This window comes from Podarcis vaucheri (assembly GCF_965113315.1).
Source record: "Podarcis vaucheri genome assembly, chromosome: 10".
Taxonomy (NCBI): domain Eukaryota; kingdom Metazoa; phylum Chordata; class Lepidosauria; order Squamata; family Lacertidae; genus Podarcis; species Podarcis vaucheri.
The window spans coordinates 72,690,314-72,705,158 of record NC_138748.1 but is presented as its reverse complement, the minus strand read 5'-3'; the positions used below and the strand labels follow the sequence as shown (position 1 = coordinate 72,705,158).

The following is a 14,845-nucleotide window of genomic DNA, read 5'->3' as shown; positions in this document are numbered from 1 at the left end:
TGTTGTATCCAAAATCCTGTGCCCATTTCACCATAACTGCCTTGACTGGTTCTTCTTTCCCATTCCAAAAGGTAATCATAGATTTTTGAAATATTTTTTCCTTTCATAAAAATTAATTCTCTTTAAAATTTATATGTTTCTTTTGCAATTCCTTGTTTTAAATCCATGGCCAATCTTTGGTGTAACTGAAAATATTGTAACCAATCCGTTAGGACGGTGATTTTTAATTTAATCCTAATTTTTCAATGTAGGCTTGTCTTTATCTATTTCTAGGATTAATCCTAACGTAGACCAATCTGCTTTCATATTTCTTTTTCTTACTGCCCTGGCTTCTCTTGGTGATGTCCACAAGGGTATTTTTGGCTCAAGTATTCCTTTATATTTGTTCCAGATTTTATATCATGATTTTCTTATCACATGGCTCAAAAATCCCCTGTGGACCTTCACTTTTCCATATATTAAAGAAGCGTGCCATCCAGACTGATTCTCGTGACCTTCCAAGTCTAATAGGTCTGTATCTTTTAGTGTAATCCAGTCTTTTATCCAAACCAATCCTGCCACCACATGGTAAAATTCCAAATCTGGCAATGAAAAACCTCCTCTCTCCTTTAGATCTGTTAATAACTGGTGTTTAATTCTCAGTTTCCCCCCAGGAGTAATGTATGGAAGTGAGAGCTGGACCATAAAGAAAGCTGATCGCCGAAGAATGGATGCTTTTGAATTATGGTGCTGGAGGAGACTCTTGAGAGTCTGATGGACTGCAAGAAGATCAAACCTCTCCATTCTGAAGGAAATCAGCCCTGAGTGCTCACTGGAAGGACAGATCGTGAAGCTGAGGCTCCAAGACTTTGGCCACCTCATGAGAAGAGAAGACTCCCTGGAAAAGACCCTGATGTTGGGAAAGATGGAGGGCATAAGGAGAAGGGGATGGCAGAGGACGAGATGGTTGGACAGTGTTCTCGAAGCTACCAGCATGAGGCAGGCAGTGGAAGACAGGAGTGCCTGGCGTGCTCTGGTCCAGGGGGTCACGAAGAGGCGGACACGACTAAACAACTAAACAACAACACAATTATCGGTTTCTTTTCACTCCATATAAATCTAGATATTTCCCTTTTCCACTCCCTAAAACAATTCATTCCTCCTAAAATGGGCATTGTTTGGAATAAGAAAATCATGTTGGGGAGGATATTCATTTTCACAACCGAGACTCTTCCCCAGAGTGAGAGTTTGGTCCAGGTTTCCATATTTTTTTAAATTTCTTTCCATACTTTACTAGAATTATCCTCATATAAATTTAAACTTTTATTTGAAATCCAGATCCTTAGGTATTTAACCTTATTTTTAATTCCCAGGCCTGTTTCTTTCTTGAAGTTCTTTTTTTCCTTCCATTGTGAGGGTTTTTGTCAGTAATTTAGTTTTTTTGGTAGTTTATTTTCAGCCACAGGCCTGCCATAAATTAATCTTGTAATCGTGACTCAACTCACGGAAAATGAGAAAAAATTGGTAACAAAACCAAAAGATGAACAAATTAAACAGACTATTAAAATGTTACAAACTCAGTTCTCCATGTTGGTGAACCAAGAAGTGGAATGGAAATTAAAACAAATGAAACAGAAGTATTTTGAATCAGCCAACCAAACTGGGAAGCTACTGGCATGGCAACTAAGAAAACGTCAAAGTCAAAATATAATTAATAAAATTAGGATAGGAGAACAATTGACGGAAGACCCAAAAGAAATAAGAAGAGCCTTCCAAGGATTCTATAAGGAACTTTACAGGAAAGAAAAGGAAGACATAAATAAAATAAAGAGATACTTGGAAACACATAAAGAAGAAAGAGAACAACTAAATGCCCTAATAACAAAACAGGAAATCCAAAGGTCAATAAAGAGGATGAAACAAGGTAAAGCCCCAGGACCGGATGGGCTTACCTCAAAGTATTACAAAACACTGAGTGAACAGTTGATACCGGTTCTCTGTGAAGTAATGAACTCTATTCTACAAGGAGGAAAAAATACCAAATTCCTGGAAGGAGGCATATATAATGTTGATCCCCAAACAAGACACAGATCATTTGAGCGTTAAGCATTTTAGACCAATATCACTGTTAAATAATGATTACAAACTATTTGCGGACATTATGGCAAACAGATTGAAAATAATATTAAATGAGCTACCGTATTTTTCTCTCTATAACACGCAGATTTTTTCTCCTAAAAAGGAAGGGGAAATGTCTGTGCGTGTTATGGAGCGAATGTGTGGTCCCTGGAGCCGAAAAATCAGACAAAAAACAAATCGGGCTTCACGGAGAAGGGAAACCTGAAAAGAGGAAGCGGCTGCTTTCCTGCATTCTGCCTCAGGGTCTTACTGCCCACCCTCCTCTGTTTCGTTACTGTGTTTGCTCAAACGGAACAAAGAGCAGGGAAAGCCCCTCCCCTCCAGGCAAGAAGAGGGGAAAGCAGAGTGTCTGCTTTCCTCTCTGTGCTCCGGAGGGAATAATGTTTGTGAAGGGAAGAGAGATTACAGGTTCAGCTTAAAATTCTGATTTGACTTCCTGCTTTTTGTTTTTGGGGACACACAGCATTCAAATATGCTTTCTTCAATTTAAAAGGATGAAATCCTTAAACAGTGTTTTGCCTGTAAATTCATGCGATCTGGAAGATTACAGTGTCTGTACCTCTTAAGGGATGGCAAAGCTTAGGTTTCGCTGCTAAATAGTTCTTAATGCAGTTAAAATGCTTTCTTCTGTCAAGGCAGTTAAAAAAATATATATATCAGGCAGCCGGAAAACATGCAGGTGGGAGGGAGAGAGAGAGAGAGAGCAAGCGCTGGCTGGCTTGTGTGGGTGGGTGGGGAGAAACTTTTGCCTTCCTTTCCTCACGTTATAGCCCTCTCCTGCATTCTTAGCCTTCTGTGTTTTTCCTTCCCTCCCCACTTAAAATGTGGTTACAAAGCATGGATCCACATGGATCCTCAGGATCTTTGCATTGGGTCACCCCAAATTCACCATCAGAGCACACAGCATGTCCATGGCTACAGCCTGCCCCCCCCCAAAATCACGCACCCACTGTTGCCTGGGGCTGCAATGGTGCAAAAACGTGGTTACAAAGCATGGATCCACATGGATCCTCAGGATCTTTGTATTGGGTCAGCCAAAATTCACCATCAGAGCACATAGCATGTCCATGGCTACAGCCTGCCCCCCCCCAAATCATGCACCCACTGTTGCCTGGGGCTGTAATGGTGCAAAAACGTGGTTAAAAAGTATGGGTCCACATGGATCCTCAGGATCTTTGCATTGGGTCAGCCAAAATTCACCATCAGAGCACATAGCATGTCCATGGCTACAGCCTGCCCCCCAAAAATCACGCACCCACTGTTGCCTGGGGCTGCAATGGTGCAAAAACGTGGTTACAAAGCATGGATCCACAGGGATTCTCAGGATTTTTGCATTGGGTCACCCCAAATTCACCATCAGATCACATGTCTGTGGCCACAGCATGAAGCACAAAAATGATACGTCCACTATTTCATTCAGAATATTTTTTCCCTTGTTTTCCTCCTCTAAAAACGATGTAAATGTTATGGTCAGGTGCGTGTTATAGAGCGAAAAATACGGTAATTCATAAAGACCAAGGAGGTTTTTTACCAGGCAGGCAATTAAAAGATAATGTAAGACATATTATTAATACATTGGAATATTTAGAGGTAAGAAATGATAAACCAGCTGCACTAATGTTTATCGATGCTGAAAAAGCATTTGATAATATATCTTGGTTATTTATGAAGAAAAGTATGGAGATGATGGGGGTTGGTGGTTCCTTCCTGAGAGAAATTGAAGCAATTTACTCAGAAAAGAGAGCAAAACTAATAGTGAATAATGCCTTGACAGAATCATTTGACATCACAAAGGGTACCAGACAGGGGTGCCCACTGTCCCCGCTATTGTTTATTATGGTTCTAGAGGTATTAGCAAATTATTTGAGATAAACATCAGAGATAAATGGAGTTAAAATAGGTGTTAAAGAATTTAAACTTAAGGCCTATGCAGACAATTTAGCATTATAGAATCATAGAATAGAATCATAGAATCATAGAGTTGGAATAGACCACAAGGGCCATCAAGTCCAACCCCCTGCCAAGCAGGAAACACCATCAGAGCACTCCTGACATATGGTTGTCAAGCCTCTGCTTAAAGACCTCCAAAGAAGGAGACTCCACCACACTCCTTGGCAGCAAATTCCACTGTCAAACAGCTCTTACTGTCAGGAAGTTCTTCCTAATATTTAGGTGGAATCTTCTTTCTTGTAGTTTGGATCCATTGCTCCGTGTCCGCTTTAACCTTAGATGAACCTCAGGAAAGTGTTAAAAAAGCATTGGAAGAAATGGGAAAATTCAGACAATTGGCAGGATTTAAATTGAACAAGACAAAGATGGAAATGCTGGTCAAAAAAATTAGAAATGAATGAGGTAGAAAGGTTGGAAGAAGAAAGTGAAATTAAGGTGATTAAAAAAGTAAAATACTTGGGAATCTGGAAGATGGCAAAGAATATAAACTTATTCAATGATAACTATCAAGCAGTGTGGAAAGAGATTAAAAGAGATTTGGAAGTATGGGATAGATTAAAATTGTCCATAAGTGGAAGAATATCAGCGATCAAAATGAATACATTACCAAAGATGCTATTTTTTTTCCAAACGATTCCGATAATCAGAGGCATAGGACAATTTAGAGAATGGCAAAAGGTTCTCTCGCGCTTCATATGGCAAGGGAGAAAACTGAGAATTAAATTTAAAATACTGACAGAGAGAAAGGAAAGAGGGGGGTTCTCAGTACCTGATTTGAAACTTTATTACGAAGCGGCCTGTCTGTGTTGGATAAAGGATTGGATAACCCTGGAAAACTCAGACCTGTTAGATCTGGAGGGATATAATAACAGATATGGGTGGCACTCCTACCCCTGGTATGGTAAAGTGAAAGTGCACAGAGGTTTCACAAACTATGTGATAAGGAGTGCCCTATATGAGGTCTGGGACAGAAATAAGAATCTGCTAGAAAGGAAAACACCGTGGTGGCTCTCACCAGTTGAAATGTTAACAGTAAAAAAATGGAATATGGAAGGGAGATGGGCTACATATGAGGAGATTTTGATGAAATCTGAGAAAGGATGGAAATTGAAGCCCTATAATTGTATTGAGGAGAAATTGACAGGATGGTTGCAATACCATCAAGTTAATGATGTTTTTAAGGATGATAAAAAATTAGGATTTGAAGATAAGAAATTGAAATTCCAAATTGACATTATAGAAAGCAAGACCAAACTACTCTCAAAAATGTATAATTTCTTATTAGAATGGAATACAAAAGATGAATTGATAAATGGGCAATAGACTTTGGGCATAATATAGAATATGATGCATGGCTTAAACTTTGGAATGAGAATTTAAAATATACTGCATGCTCTACTTTAAAAGAGAACGTAATGAAAATGGTTTATCGCTGGTATCTTACTCCCACCAAACTAGCAAAAATGTACAGGACGAGCAGCAAAATCTGTTGGAAATGTAAAGAAAAGGACGCTGATTTTTACCACATGTGGTGGACATGTGATCAAATGAAAGAGTTTTGGGAATTGATCTATAATGAATTAAAAAATATGTTTAAATATACTTTCCCAAAAAAAGCCTGAAGAACTACTGCTAGGTTTGATAGGAGAGGATATTAAGAAGATGGACCAAAGTCTATATATGTATGCTACAACAGCAGCCAGAGTTCTGATAGCCCAAAAGTGGAACACACAGGAGATACCGACTGTAAAGGAGTGGCAGACAAAGTTGGTCAAGTACGCGGAACTAGTAAAACTGACACATAGGATTCGCAGTCAGGAGGAAACAAAGTACCAAAAATAATGGAGTAAATTTATGGTCTATATAAGTGAGAACTGTAGAAATCTGAAGACGTTAGCAAAACTGAAATAAATCTTATGTCATGGTTTAGTCTTTTATTAATGGAACTGTGAATTAAGGATTGGAATAAGAAAACCTGGGGAAGGGAAGGAGGGAAGTCAATGGCTCTATGGAGCATAAAGTAAGATGGATGTAAAAAGATTTGATATATTTGTTTGTTGGTGTATTTAAAATGAAAACTTAATAATAAAAAGCATATTAAAAAAAAAGAAGAAGACCCTGGGATGGCCAGGAGCAGCGCATGCGGACGTGAGTCTAGGAATGGAGAAGATTGTGGGCGGGATTCTCTGAAACACCCAGCAACCCAGATTCTCATCCTTTGCTGTCTCTTTTGCTTATGGTCTTCACTCCCAGCCTTCCTGGCAAGAGGTAGCGAGGAGGGGGAGGGGAGAACGGGAGAATTGGGGTTCTGCAATTAGAGAGGCAATGAACTGCAAGGGGAGAACGCCAATCAAAGCTCTCATTCCCTGTTGGGGAACCTGAGATCTGAAACTTTTCCTTTTTCCCAAGGAAGACGCCCCAAGGCTGGTCCAAGTGGCCACTTTGGATAGCAAGGGACTTGGGCTCGGTTTCAGATTTCTTTTTTTCTCGTAAATGCAGCTGCACCAGCAGCACCAAGATCCGGGAGGAAGTGACTGGTGCGTGTCAGAGCGCAAAGGCGTTTACAGCTCCTTTCCCTTCTCCCTGGAGCAGCCAGATTTGGCACTGGGCTGCCAGGCATCCAATGGAAAGGGACTCTTTTCCCTTAAAAACCAAGGTTTTAGAGAAAAATTTAACACCGATCGAAAGAGATAGGTTTCAGAATGAGACAGGATTGACTGTGGTAAAGAAAGTGAAATACATGGGAATTAATATGACAGCCAAAAATGGGAATTTATTTAAAGATAATTATGAAAAATGTTGGACTGAAGTGAAAAAAGATTTAGAAATTTGGTCAAATTTGAAGCTTTCACTGTTGGGTCGAATTGCTGTGATAAAAATGAATGTATTGCCGAGAATGTTGTTTTTATTTTAGACATTGCAAATTGTGGACAAGATGGATTGTTTTAAGAGGTGGCAGAGAGATATTTCTAGATTTGTTTGGCAGGGCAAGAAGCCTAGAATAAAATTTAAGATACTGACAGATGCAAAGGAAAGGGGTGGATTTGCCCTGCCAGACCTTAAACTTTATTATGAATCAGCAGCCTTTTGCTGGTTGAAAGAATGGCTACTTCTTGAAAACACTGACATTTTGGATTTAGAAGGTTTTAACAATGTATTTGGATGGCATGCATATTTATGGTATGATAAGGTCAAAGCTCATAAAGCATTTAAAAATCATATTGTCAGGAAAGCTTTGTTTAATGTCTGGATAAGATACAAAGACTTGTTGGAAAATAAAACCCCAAGAAGAAAGCATTGTTTAATGTTTGGATAAGATATAAGGATTTATTGGAAAATAAAACCCCAAGGTGGTTATCACCGATGGAAGCGAAAGCTTTGAAAAGGCTTAATATGGAGGCCAAATGGCCGAAATATTGGGAAATTCTGGAACAAGAAGGAGACAAATTGAAATTGCAGAGTTTTGAAAAATTGAAAGACAAAGTGAGAGATTGACTTCATTATTATCAGATAATGGAGGTTTATAAATTGGACAGGAAAATTGGCTTCCAGGTGGAAAAGTCAAAATTAGAAACAGAGCTGTTGGAATCCAAAACTAAGAATTTGTCAAAGATGTATAACTTGCTGTTGAAATGGAATACGCAGGATGAAACAGTCAAATCAGCTATGATTAAGTGGGCGCAAGATATTGGTCATAACATTATGTTTGCTGACTGGGAACAGTTGTGGACCACCGGTATGAAATTTACGGCATGTAATGCCTTAAAAGAAAATATTATGAAAATGATTTATAGGTGGTACATGACCCCAGTCAAGCTTGCAAAAATCTACCACTTGCCTGATAACAAATGTTGGAAATGTAAAGAAACTGAAGGTACTTTTTTTCACCTTTGGTGGACATGCACAAAGATTAAGGCTTTCTGGGAAATGATATATAATGAAATGAAAAAGGTATTTAAATATACCTTCCTTAAGAAACCAGAGGCCTTTCTCTTGGGCATGGTCGGCCAATTGGTGCCAAAGAAAGATAGAACATTCTTTATGTATGCCACAACAGCAGCAAGAATACTCATCGCAAAGTATTGGAAGACACAAGATCTAACCAGCTTGGAATAATGGCAGATGAAGGTGATAGACTATATGGGACTGGCAGAAATGACTGGCAGAATCCGAGACCAGGGAAAAGAGACGGCGGAAGAAGATTGGAAGAAATTTAAGAACTATCTTAAGAAACATTGCAAAATTAATGAATGTTAGAAGGATGTTGGTTTAGAAACTAAGTGGATTATAGCTGTAAGGATTAAGTTAAAAAAAAAGAAAGGTTACAAACTAGATAAAATTAAGAGTAAGGATTTGCTGAATTAAAATTTGAAATTGGAATGCAGAAAGGGGAGGTATGGGGGAGTCGGAGAAGTAAGTTATAAGAAAATAAGGGTTTGAAATTATACTTGTTATTTGGTTTGTGTTTGTCTGTTTTTTGTGTTTGTCTATTTAATTTGTGAAATTTTAATAAATATTCTTTTTAAAAAAGAAAATAAAACCCCAAGGTGGCTGTCACCAATGGAAGCGAAAGCTTTGAAAAGGCTTAATATGGAGGCCAAATGGCCGACATACTGTGAGATTTTGGAAGAAGAAGGAGATAAACTGAAATTGCAGAGTTTTGAAAAATTAAAAAACAAAGTGAGAGACTGGCTTCACTATTATCAGATAATTCTATTAGCAGACAGCAGCGGGCCCACCCGGATGGAGCACTTGTGGTTGCTGGTGATTTCAACCGAGCCGATTTAAGGACTGTGCTCCCTAAGTTCCACCAGTATGTTGATTGTCCCACTAGGGGGGGAAACACCTTGGACCGAGTATATAGTAACATCATGCATGGATACAAGACCAAGCCCCTGCCCAATTTGGGGCAGTCAGACCACATATCCTTACTTATGATACCATCATATAGACCTCTCGTACGCAGAATTAGACCATCAACTAGAGAGATACGAGTGTGGCCAGTAGGTGCATCTGAGCAACTCCAAGACTGCTTTCGGAGCACCGAGTGGTCGCTTTTTGAGGAGAATAATGTGGACACATATGCTTCAACAGTACTGTTTTACGTTAAAAGCTGCATTGATGTTGTCACTACCACCAAACAAATACGGGTGTTCCCTAACAACAAGCCCTGGCTAAACAGGGATGTGTATCTTCTGTTAAAGGCAAGAAATGCTGCTTTTCACTCTGGTAATGTGCAGCGGTATAGAGAAGCTAGAGCCAAATTGAAAAAGGGCATTAGGAACGCCAAAGCTATGTACTGCCGGAGGATCGAAAAACATTTTGAGAGCTCCGACCCTCGTCGAGTATGGCAAGGCTTGAGACAAATTACAGGGCAAAATACTAAAAACGAATTGGCTAGCAGCAGTGCGCACCTGGCTGATCAACTGAATCAATTTTTTAGCCGCTTTGAGGAGGGAACTGGAACTACTGTCACTACAGCATTGGCCACCAGCACATTATCAGAAACTACTACTGATAGACAACCACTTTTATTACAGACCTGTGACGTACAACGTGCCTTTCGGAGCATTAACATCAGGAAGGCAGCTGGACCGGATGGAATCATGGGACGGGCTATTAGGGACTGTGCTGCAGAATTAGCCGGCGTATTTACGGACATTTTCAACCTATCCCTGTTGCAGGGTTATGTCCCTACCTGCCTGAAGACATCGATTATAGTGCCAGTCCCCAAGCAGTCAGTGGTGGTATCTCTCAATGATTATAGACCAATAGCCTTAACATCTGTTGTTATGAAATGTTTTGAGAGATTGGTGCTAGATTATATTAAGGCTAGTCTTCTGTTACGGAAAAATTCTGGGTGCGGGGTTACTCTGCCACCCAGCTCATCGGACTAAGTCCGTGGGTCCCTGCGGAAGAAAATGAGCTCAGCCGGACGCAGGAGCAAACTGCAGAAGATCCAAGTTTATTGCGCAACAGGTTCAAGGCGAGATTGAACAGCGAGAAAGGGGTGGCATGAACTTTTGAGATTTCCCTCCATGTCCCAGAATACAGTGCATGAAACGTCACGAATACATTATGGGAAGGTTGGGTTTCACAAGTTACATCATGAATATACTTTACACGTCATGAATACATTATGAAAAGGTGGGATTACATTAATTAGCATTTTCGGATGAGGGAGGGGGGATATGCGGAGCGGGAAATATACATAGATACACATTTATTGAGTACCGGTGGTGGCAAGACAATGGGCCAGGAATATACATCGTCTGTCACCTAGTATTGCCCGAAGGAAGGATTTGCAAAACTATCTGACAGGATTAAGAAGTTCCTGCGTACGTGACCTGCCGCTTTGGGGATTATGGAAGTAGGGACAGCATCATGGAGTCCAAGGGGAACTGAGTTGAATGGCACCGAGAACGAGCAGATCAGAACCACGGCTGATTTTATATCAATTTTTGAAGATTTCAGTGATTTCTAAGCCACTCTGTACTAGAGAGCAAAAGCAGAAACAGAGTGGATACATTGTAACAGGATTTTGACAGTATTACTTGAGAGATTATGGAGGACAGGGGAGGGGTGATGGAGTCCTAGAGAAATTGAGCAAATATATTGTAGTGAAGAAGACATTGCCCCCCCCCCCCCCGTTCCGTATCATCTTCCATCCACTTTAGACCCGTTCCAGTTTGCATACAGAAGAAACAGATCTACTGATGATGCTATTTCCATCGCCGTCCATACTGTATTGAGTCATCTAGAATGACAGGGAACCTACGCAAGGCTGTTGTTTGTGGACTACAGTTCTGCCTTCAATACAATTCTGCCAGACAGGTTATTTCTTAAAATGACCAACTTGGGTATACATCAGAAGATCTGTCTGTGGGTAAGGAATTTCCTGACTGATAGGCCGCAGACAGTGAGAATGGGACCTTACTATTCTTCTACTCTAGTATTAAGCACAGGAGCCCCTCAGGGATGCGTGCTAAGTCCCTTTCTCTATTCTCTGTACACATTTGATTGCACCCCACTGTATAAGTCCAACACAATCATCAAATTTGCGGATGATACAACAGTGGTGGGGCTCATCAGTGAGAACGATGAGACTGCTTATAGGAAAGAAGTACAGGGGTTAATTCAATGGTGTAAAGAAAATAATCTTATGCTTAACACCAAAAAAACCAAAGAACTCATAATTGACTTTAGGAGAAAGAAAAGTGTATTGTTACCATTGCACATAAATGGCGAGGAAGTGGAGAGGGTTGGTAGTTTTAAATACCTGGGCATTTATATCTCGGAGGACCTCTCATGGACTGCAAATGTTAATATGGTTGTGAGGAAGGTGCAGGGGAGGTTGTATTTCCTGAGAATGCTCAGGGGACTGAATCTATCCCAGCACCTACTTCTGTCCTATTATCATAGTACCATCGAGAGTGTCCTAACCTATAGTATATTATCGTGGTATGGGAGCAGCTCTGAAACGGATAAAAAAGCTTTACAGCGAACAATTAAAATTGCCCAGAACGTTATTGGGCTCCGACTACCAACCCTGGATGAGATCTTCACGTCTCGCATCTTGAAGAAGTCACATAATATTCTGAGAGATCCCACCCACCCTGCTCACAACTTCTTTGAACTATTGCCTTCGGGCAGAAGATATAGGACAATGAAAACACGAACCACACGCCTTCTGAATAGTTTCTATCCAAGAGCTCTGATTGCACTAAATAATGATCTCAGGGCCAGTTGCAATGTTTAGTAAGTAGGGAGTGGAAGGAATGAGATAGGTTTTAGGTTATGTTATGTTTTTAATAGGTCATGCTTTATTCTGGATTATGTTATGTTTTATAGATTATGTCTAAATAGGATGAGAGTTTGGAGATACGTGCAAATGTATATGTGAACCCGGTCTTTGGGTGGGTGTTTGATTTTCGTTGTTGTGTATACTGTGTATATACGGACAATGACAATAAATTTATCTAATGGAGGTATACAATTTGGATAAGAAAATTGGCTTCCAGGTGGAAAAGTCAAAATTAGAAACAGAACTCTTAGAACCCAAAACTAAGAATTTGTCAAGAATGTATAGCTTGCTGTTGAAATGGAATACGCAGGATGAAATGGTGAAATCTGTTATGATTAAATGGGCACAAGATGTTGGACATAATATTATGTTTGCTGACTGGGAACAGTTATGGACCACAGGTATGAAGTTTACGGCATGTAATGCCTTAAGAGAGAATATTATGAAAATGATATACAGGTGGTACATGACCACAGTCAAGCTTGCAAAAAATCTACCATTTGCCCAATAATAAATGCTGGAAATGTAAAGAAACTGAAGGTACATTCTTCCACCTTTGGTGGACGTGCCCAAAGATTAAGGCCTTCTAGGAAATGATATATAATGAATTGAAAAAGGTATTTAAATATACCTTTCTGAAGAAACCAGAGGCCTTTCTCCTGGGCATTGTCGGCCAATTGGTGCCAAAGAAGGACAGAACTTTTTTTCTGTATGCAACAACAGCAGCAAGAATACTCATTGCAAAGTATTGGAAGACACAAGATCTACCCACCCTGGAAGAATGGCAGATGAAGGTGATTGACTACATGGAATTGGCAAAAATGACAGGCAGAATCCGAGACCAGGGAGAAGAGTCGTTGAAAGAAGACTGGGAGAAATTTAAAGACTATTTACAAAAATATTGTAAAATTAATGAATGTTAGAAGGATGTTGGATAGAAACTAAGCTAATGCTAAGCGAAACTTAAACTAATGCTTTAAGAGATATATATATATAAAGGTTTCACAAATGGGTAAAAGTTTAATGGTAAGGATTTGCTGAACTAACAAATCGAACTGGAATACAAAGAAGGGAGGTATGAGGAGGTCCGAGGAAATAAGTGTACGGAACTTATGTTACTGAAAATTAATGTGTGTTTTTAACTGTTTTTTATTTTGTATGTTTATTTTTCTTTTTTTGTTATATCTTAAAAACTTTCAATAAATATCTTTTTAAAAAAAAAAAAGGAAAGGGACTCTTTTCCCTAGAGTGTAAGAAGCAGAAAAGGTTGGTGGGACCCTATGGGAAAAAGAGGGAGAAGGACTTTGTAGAGTCCTTCGTAGAGAAGACGAATGACAGTGAGGTCAGGAAAGACCTGGGAAAAGGCTGGCGGGTTTTTGTTTTGGTTATGGCTTTGCTTGAAAAATGGGATCCCCACATTCTAAGAGTTCTAACCGCCAGACGCAAAGGCATGTGCTAGTCGCAGCAGGAGGGGGGGTCTCCCTGGATGCTTCAGCAGCCGGCCTCCTCTGGGTCTCCTGGCCCCCTTCTCTCCTCCCTCTGAGCCTGAACTGCTCTCTGCCCCAGACTCTTCCCGCTCACCAAACCCTGTTTCCTCCTCAGCTTGCAACACCTCCCCTTCCGGTCTGCTCCATTTTCTCCTTTCTGCTCATCCCACCACCAGTCCCCAGGCTCTGAGCCTTCTTCCCTTGTGGGTCCCCCAACTGGTGCCTCCCCCCCCCAGCCAGTCCATGACAACAACAGCAGCCACAACACTGTGGTCCTCTGGTAGGAAAACTCCCGAGTAGCATGATTGAATAAAAACTTCTGGGACTATGGAAAAATGCTTGCTTCCTCAAACCCCAGAATGGGCAGGAGCTCTGGGGTTGCCCCATGGGGTTCATGAGTGAAGATGGGCCCCCCAGGAGATTTCCCTGGTACCTGCAGCCTCCTTCCCCCTCTTGAAATTAGGCTTGGGGGGACATCTCCCATTCAATTTCAGTATTTCAAGTTTTCTTCAGAACGCACAGGGCAGGAGGCAACGATGAAATTCTGGTGAAGAAGCAGTGCTTGGAGATCATGCTGTGGGGGGGGGGACAGAGTTTGGTGCATAAACCAAAGATACTTTACATATAAAATTATGCTCACTATTCTGAGATGTTGCCTTCATTATTTCATTATTATACAGTTCTACATATAAACACCAGAAGTTTGCATATACCTCATGCTTTTAGGAATGATTTCCTGCTGAGTTCAATGCTCAGAGTGGACTCTGAGAGGAAGACATCCCACACTCCATACATCTAAATGGGTTCTCCCATGTGAGAGTCCCTGGATATACCTTAAATAAAGGTAAAGGTAAAGGGACCCCTGACCATTAGGTCCAGTCGTGACCAACTCTGGGGTTGCGGCGCTCATCTTGCTTTATTGGCTGAGGGAGCCAGGGGACAGCTTCCGGGTCATATGGCCATGACTAAGCCGCTTCTGGCGAACCAGAGCAGTGCACGGAATCGCCGTTTACCTTCCTGCTGGAGCAGTACCTACTTATCTACTTGCACTTTGACGTGCTTTTGAACTGCTAGGTTGGCAGGAGCAGGGACCGAGCAACGGGAGCTCACCCCGTCACAGGAATTCGAACCGCCGACCTTCTGATTGGCAAGTCCTAGGGTCTATGGTTTAACCCACAGCGCCACTCGAATCCCTGTACTTTAAATACTCCGTTATAAATAAAGCACTGTTTGCAGTCTTTTCATTTAAACTGCTTCTCCTCTTTGAGTTTGTTGATGGTTTGAGGGGTTTCAACTCTTAAAGTTATTCCTGTCCTGTCCGTGAATCTGTTGATTTTGACTCTGACAGAAGCTCTTTCCACACTCGATACATTTAAATGGTTTCTCCCCTGTGTGAGTCCATTGATGTTTTTTAAGGCTTCCATTTTCACTAAAGCTCTTTCCACACTCGATACATTTTTTTTAATAATCTTTATTAAAGTTTCAA

General features: G+C 40.7%; 1 protein-coding gene across 1 annotated transcript in view; it reads right to left on the bottom strand.

Moving 5' to 3' along the window:
• The window catches only part of LOC309541280 (uncharacterized protein), a 123,030-nt gene that overhangs the window by 52,139 nt on the left and 56,046 nt on the right, over positions 1-14,845 (bottom strand). The window lies entirely within an intron of this gene.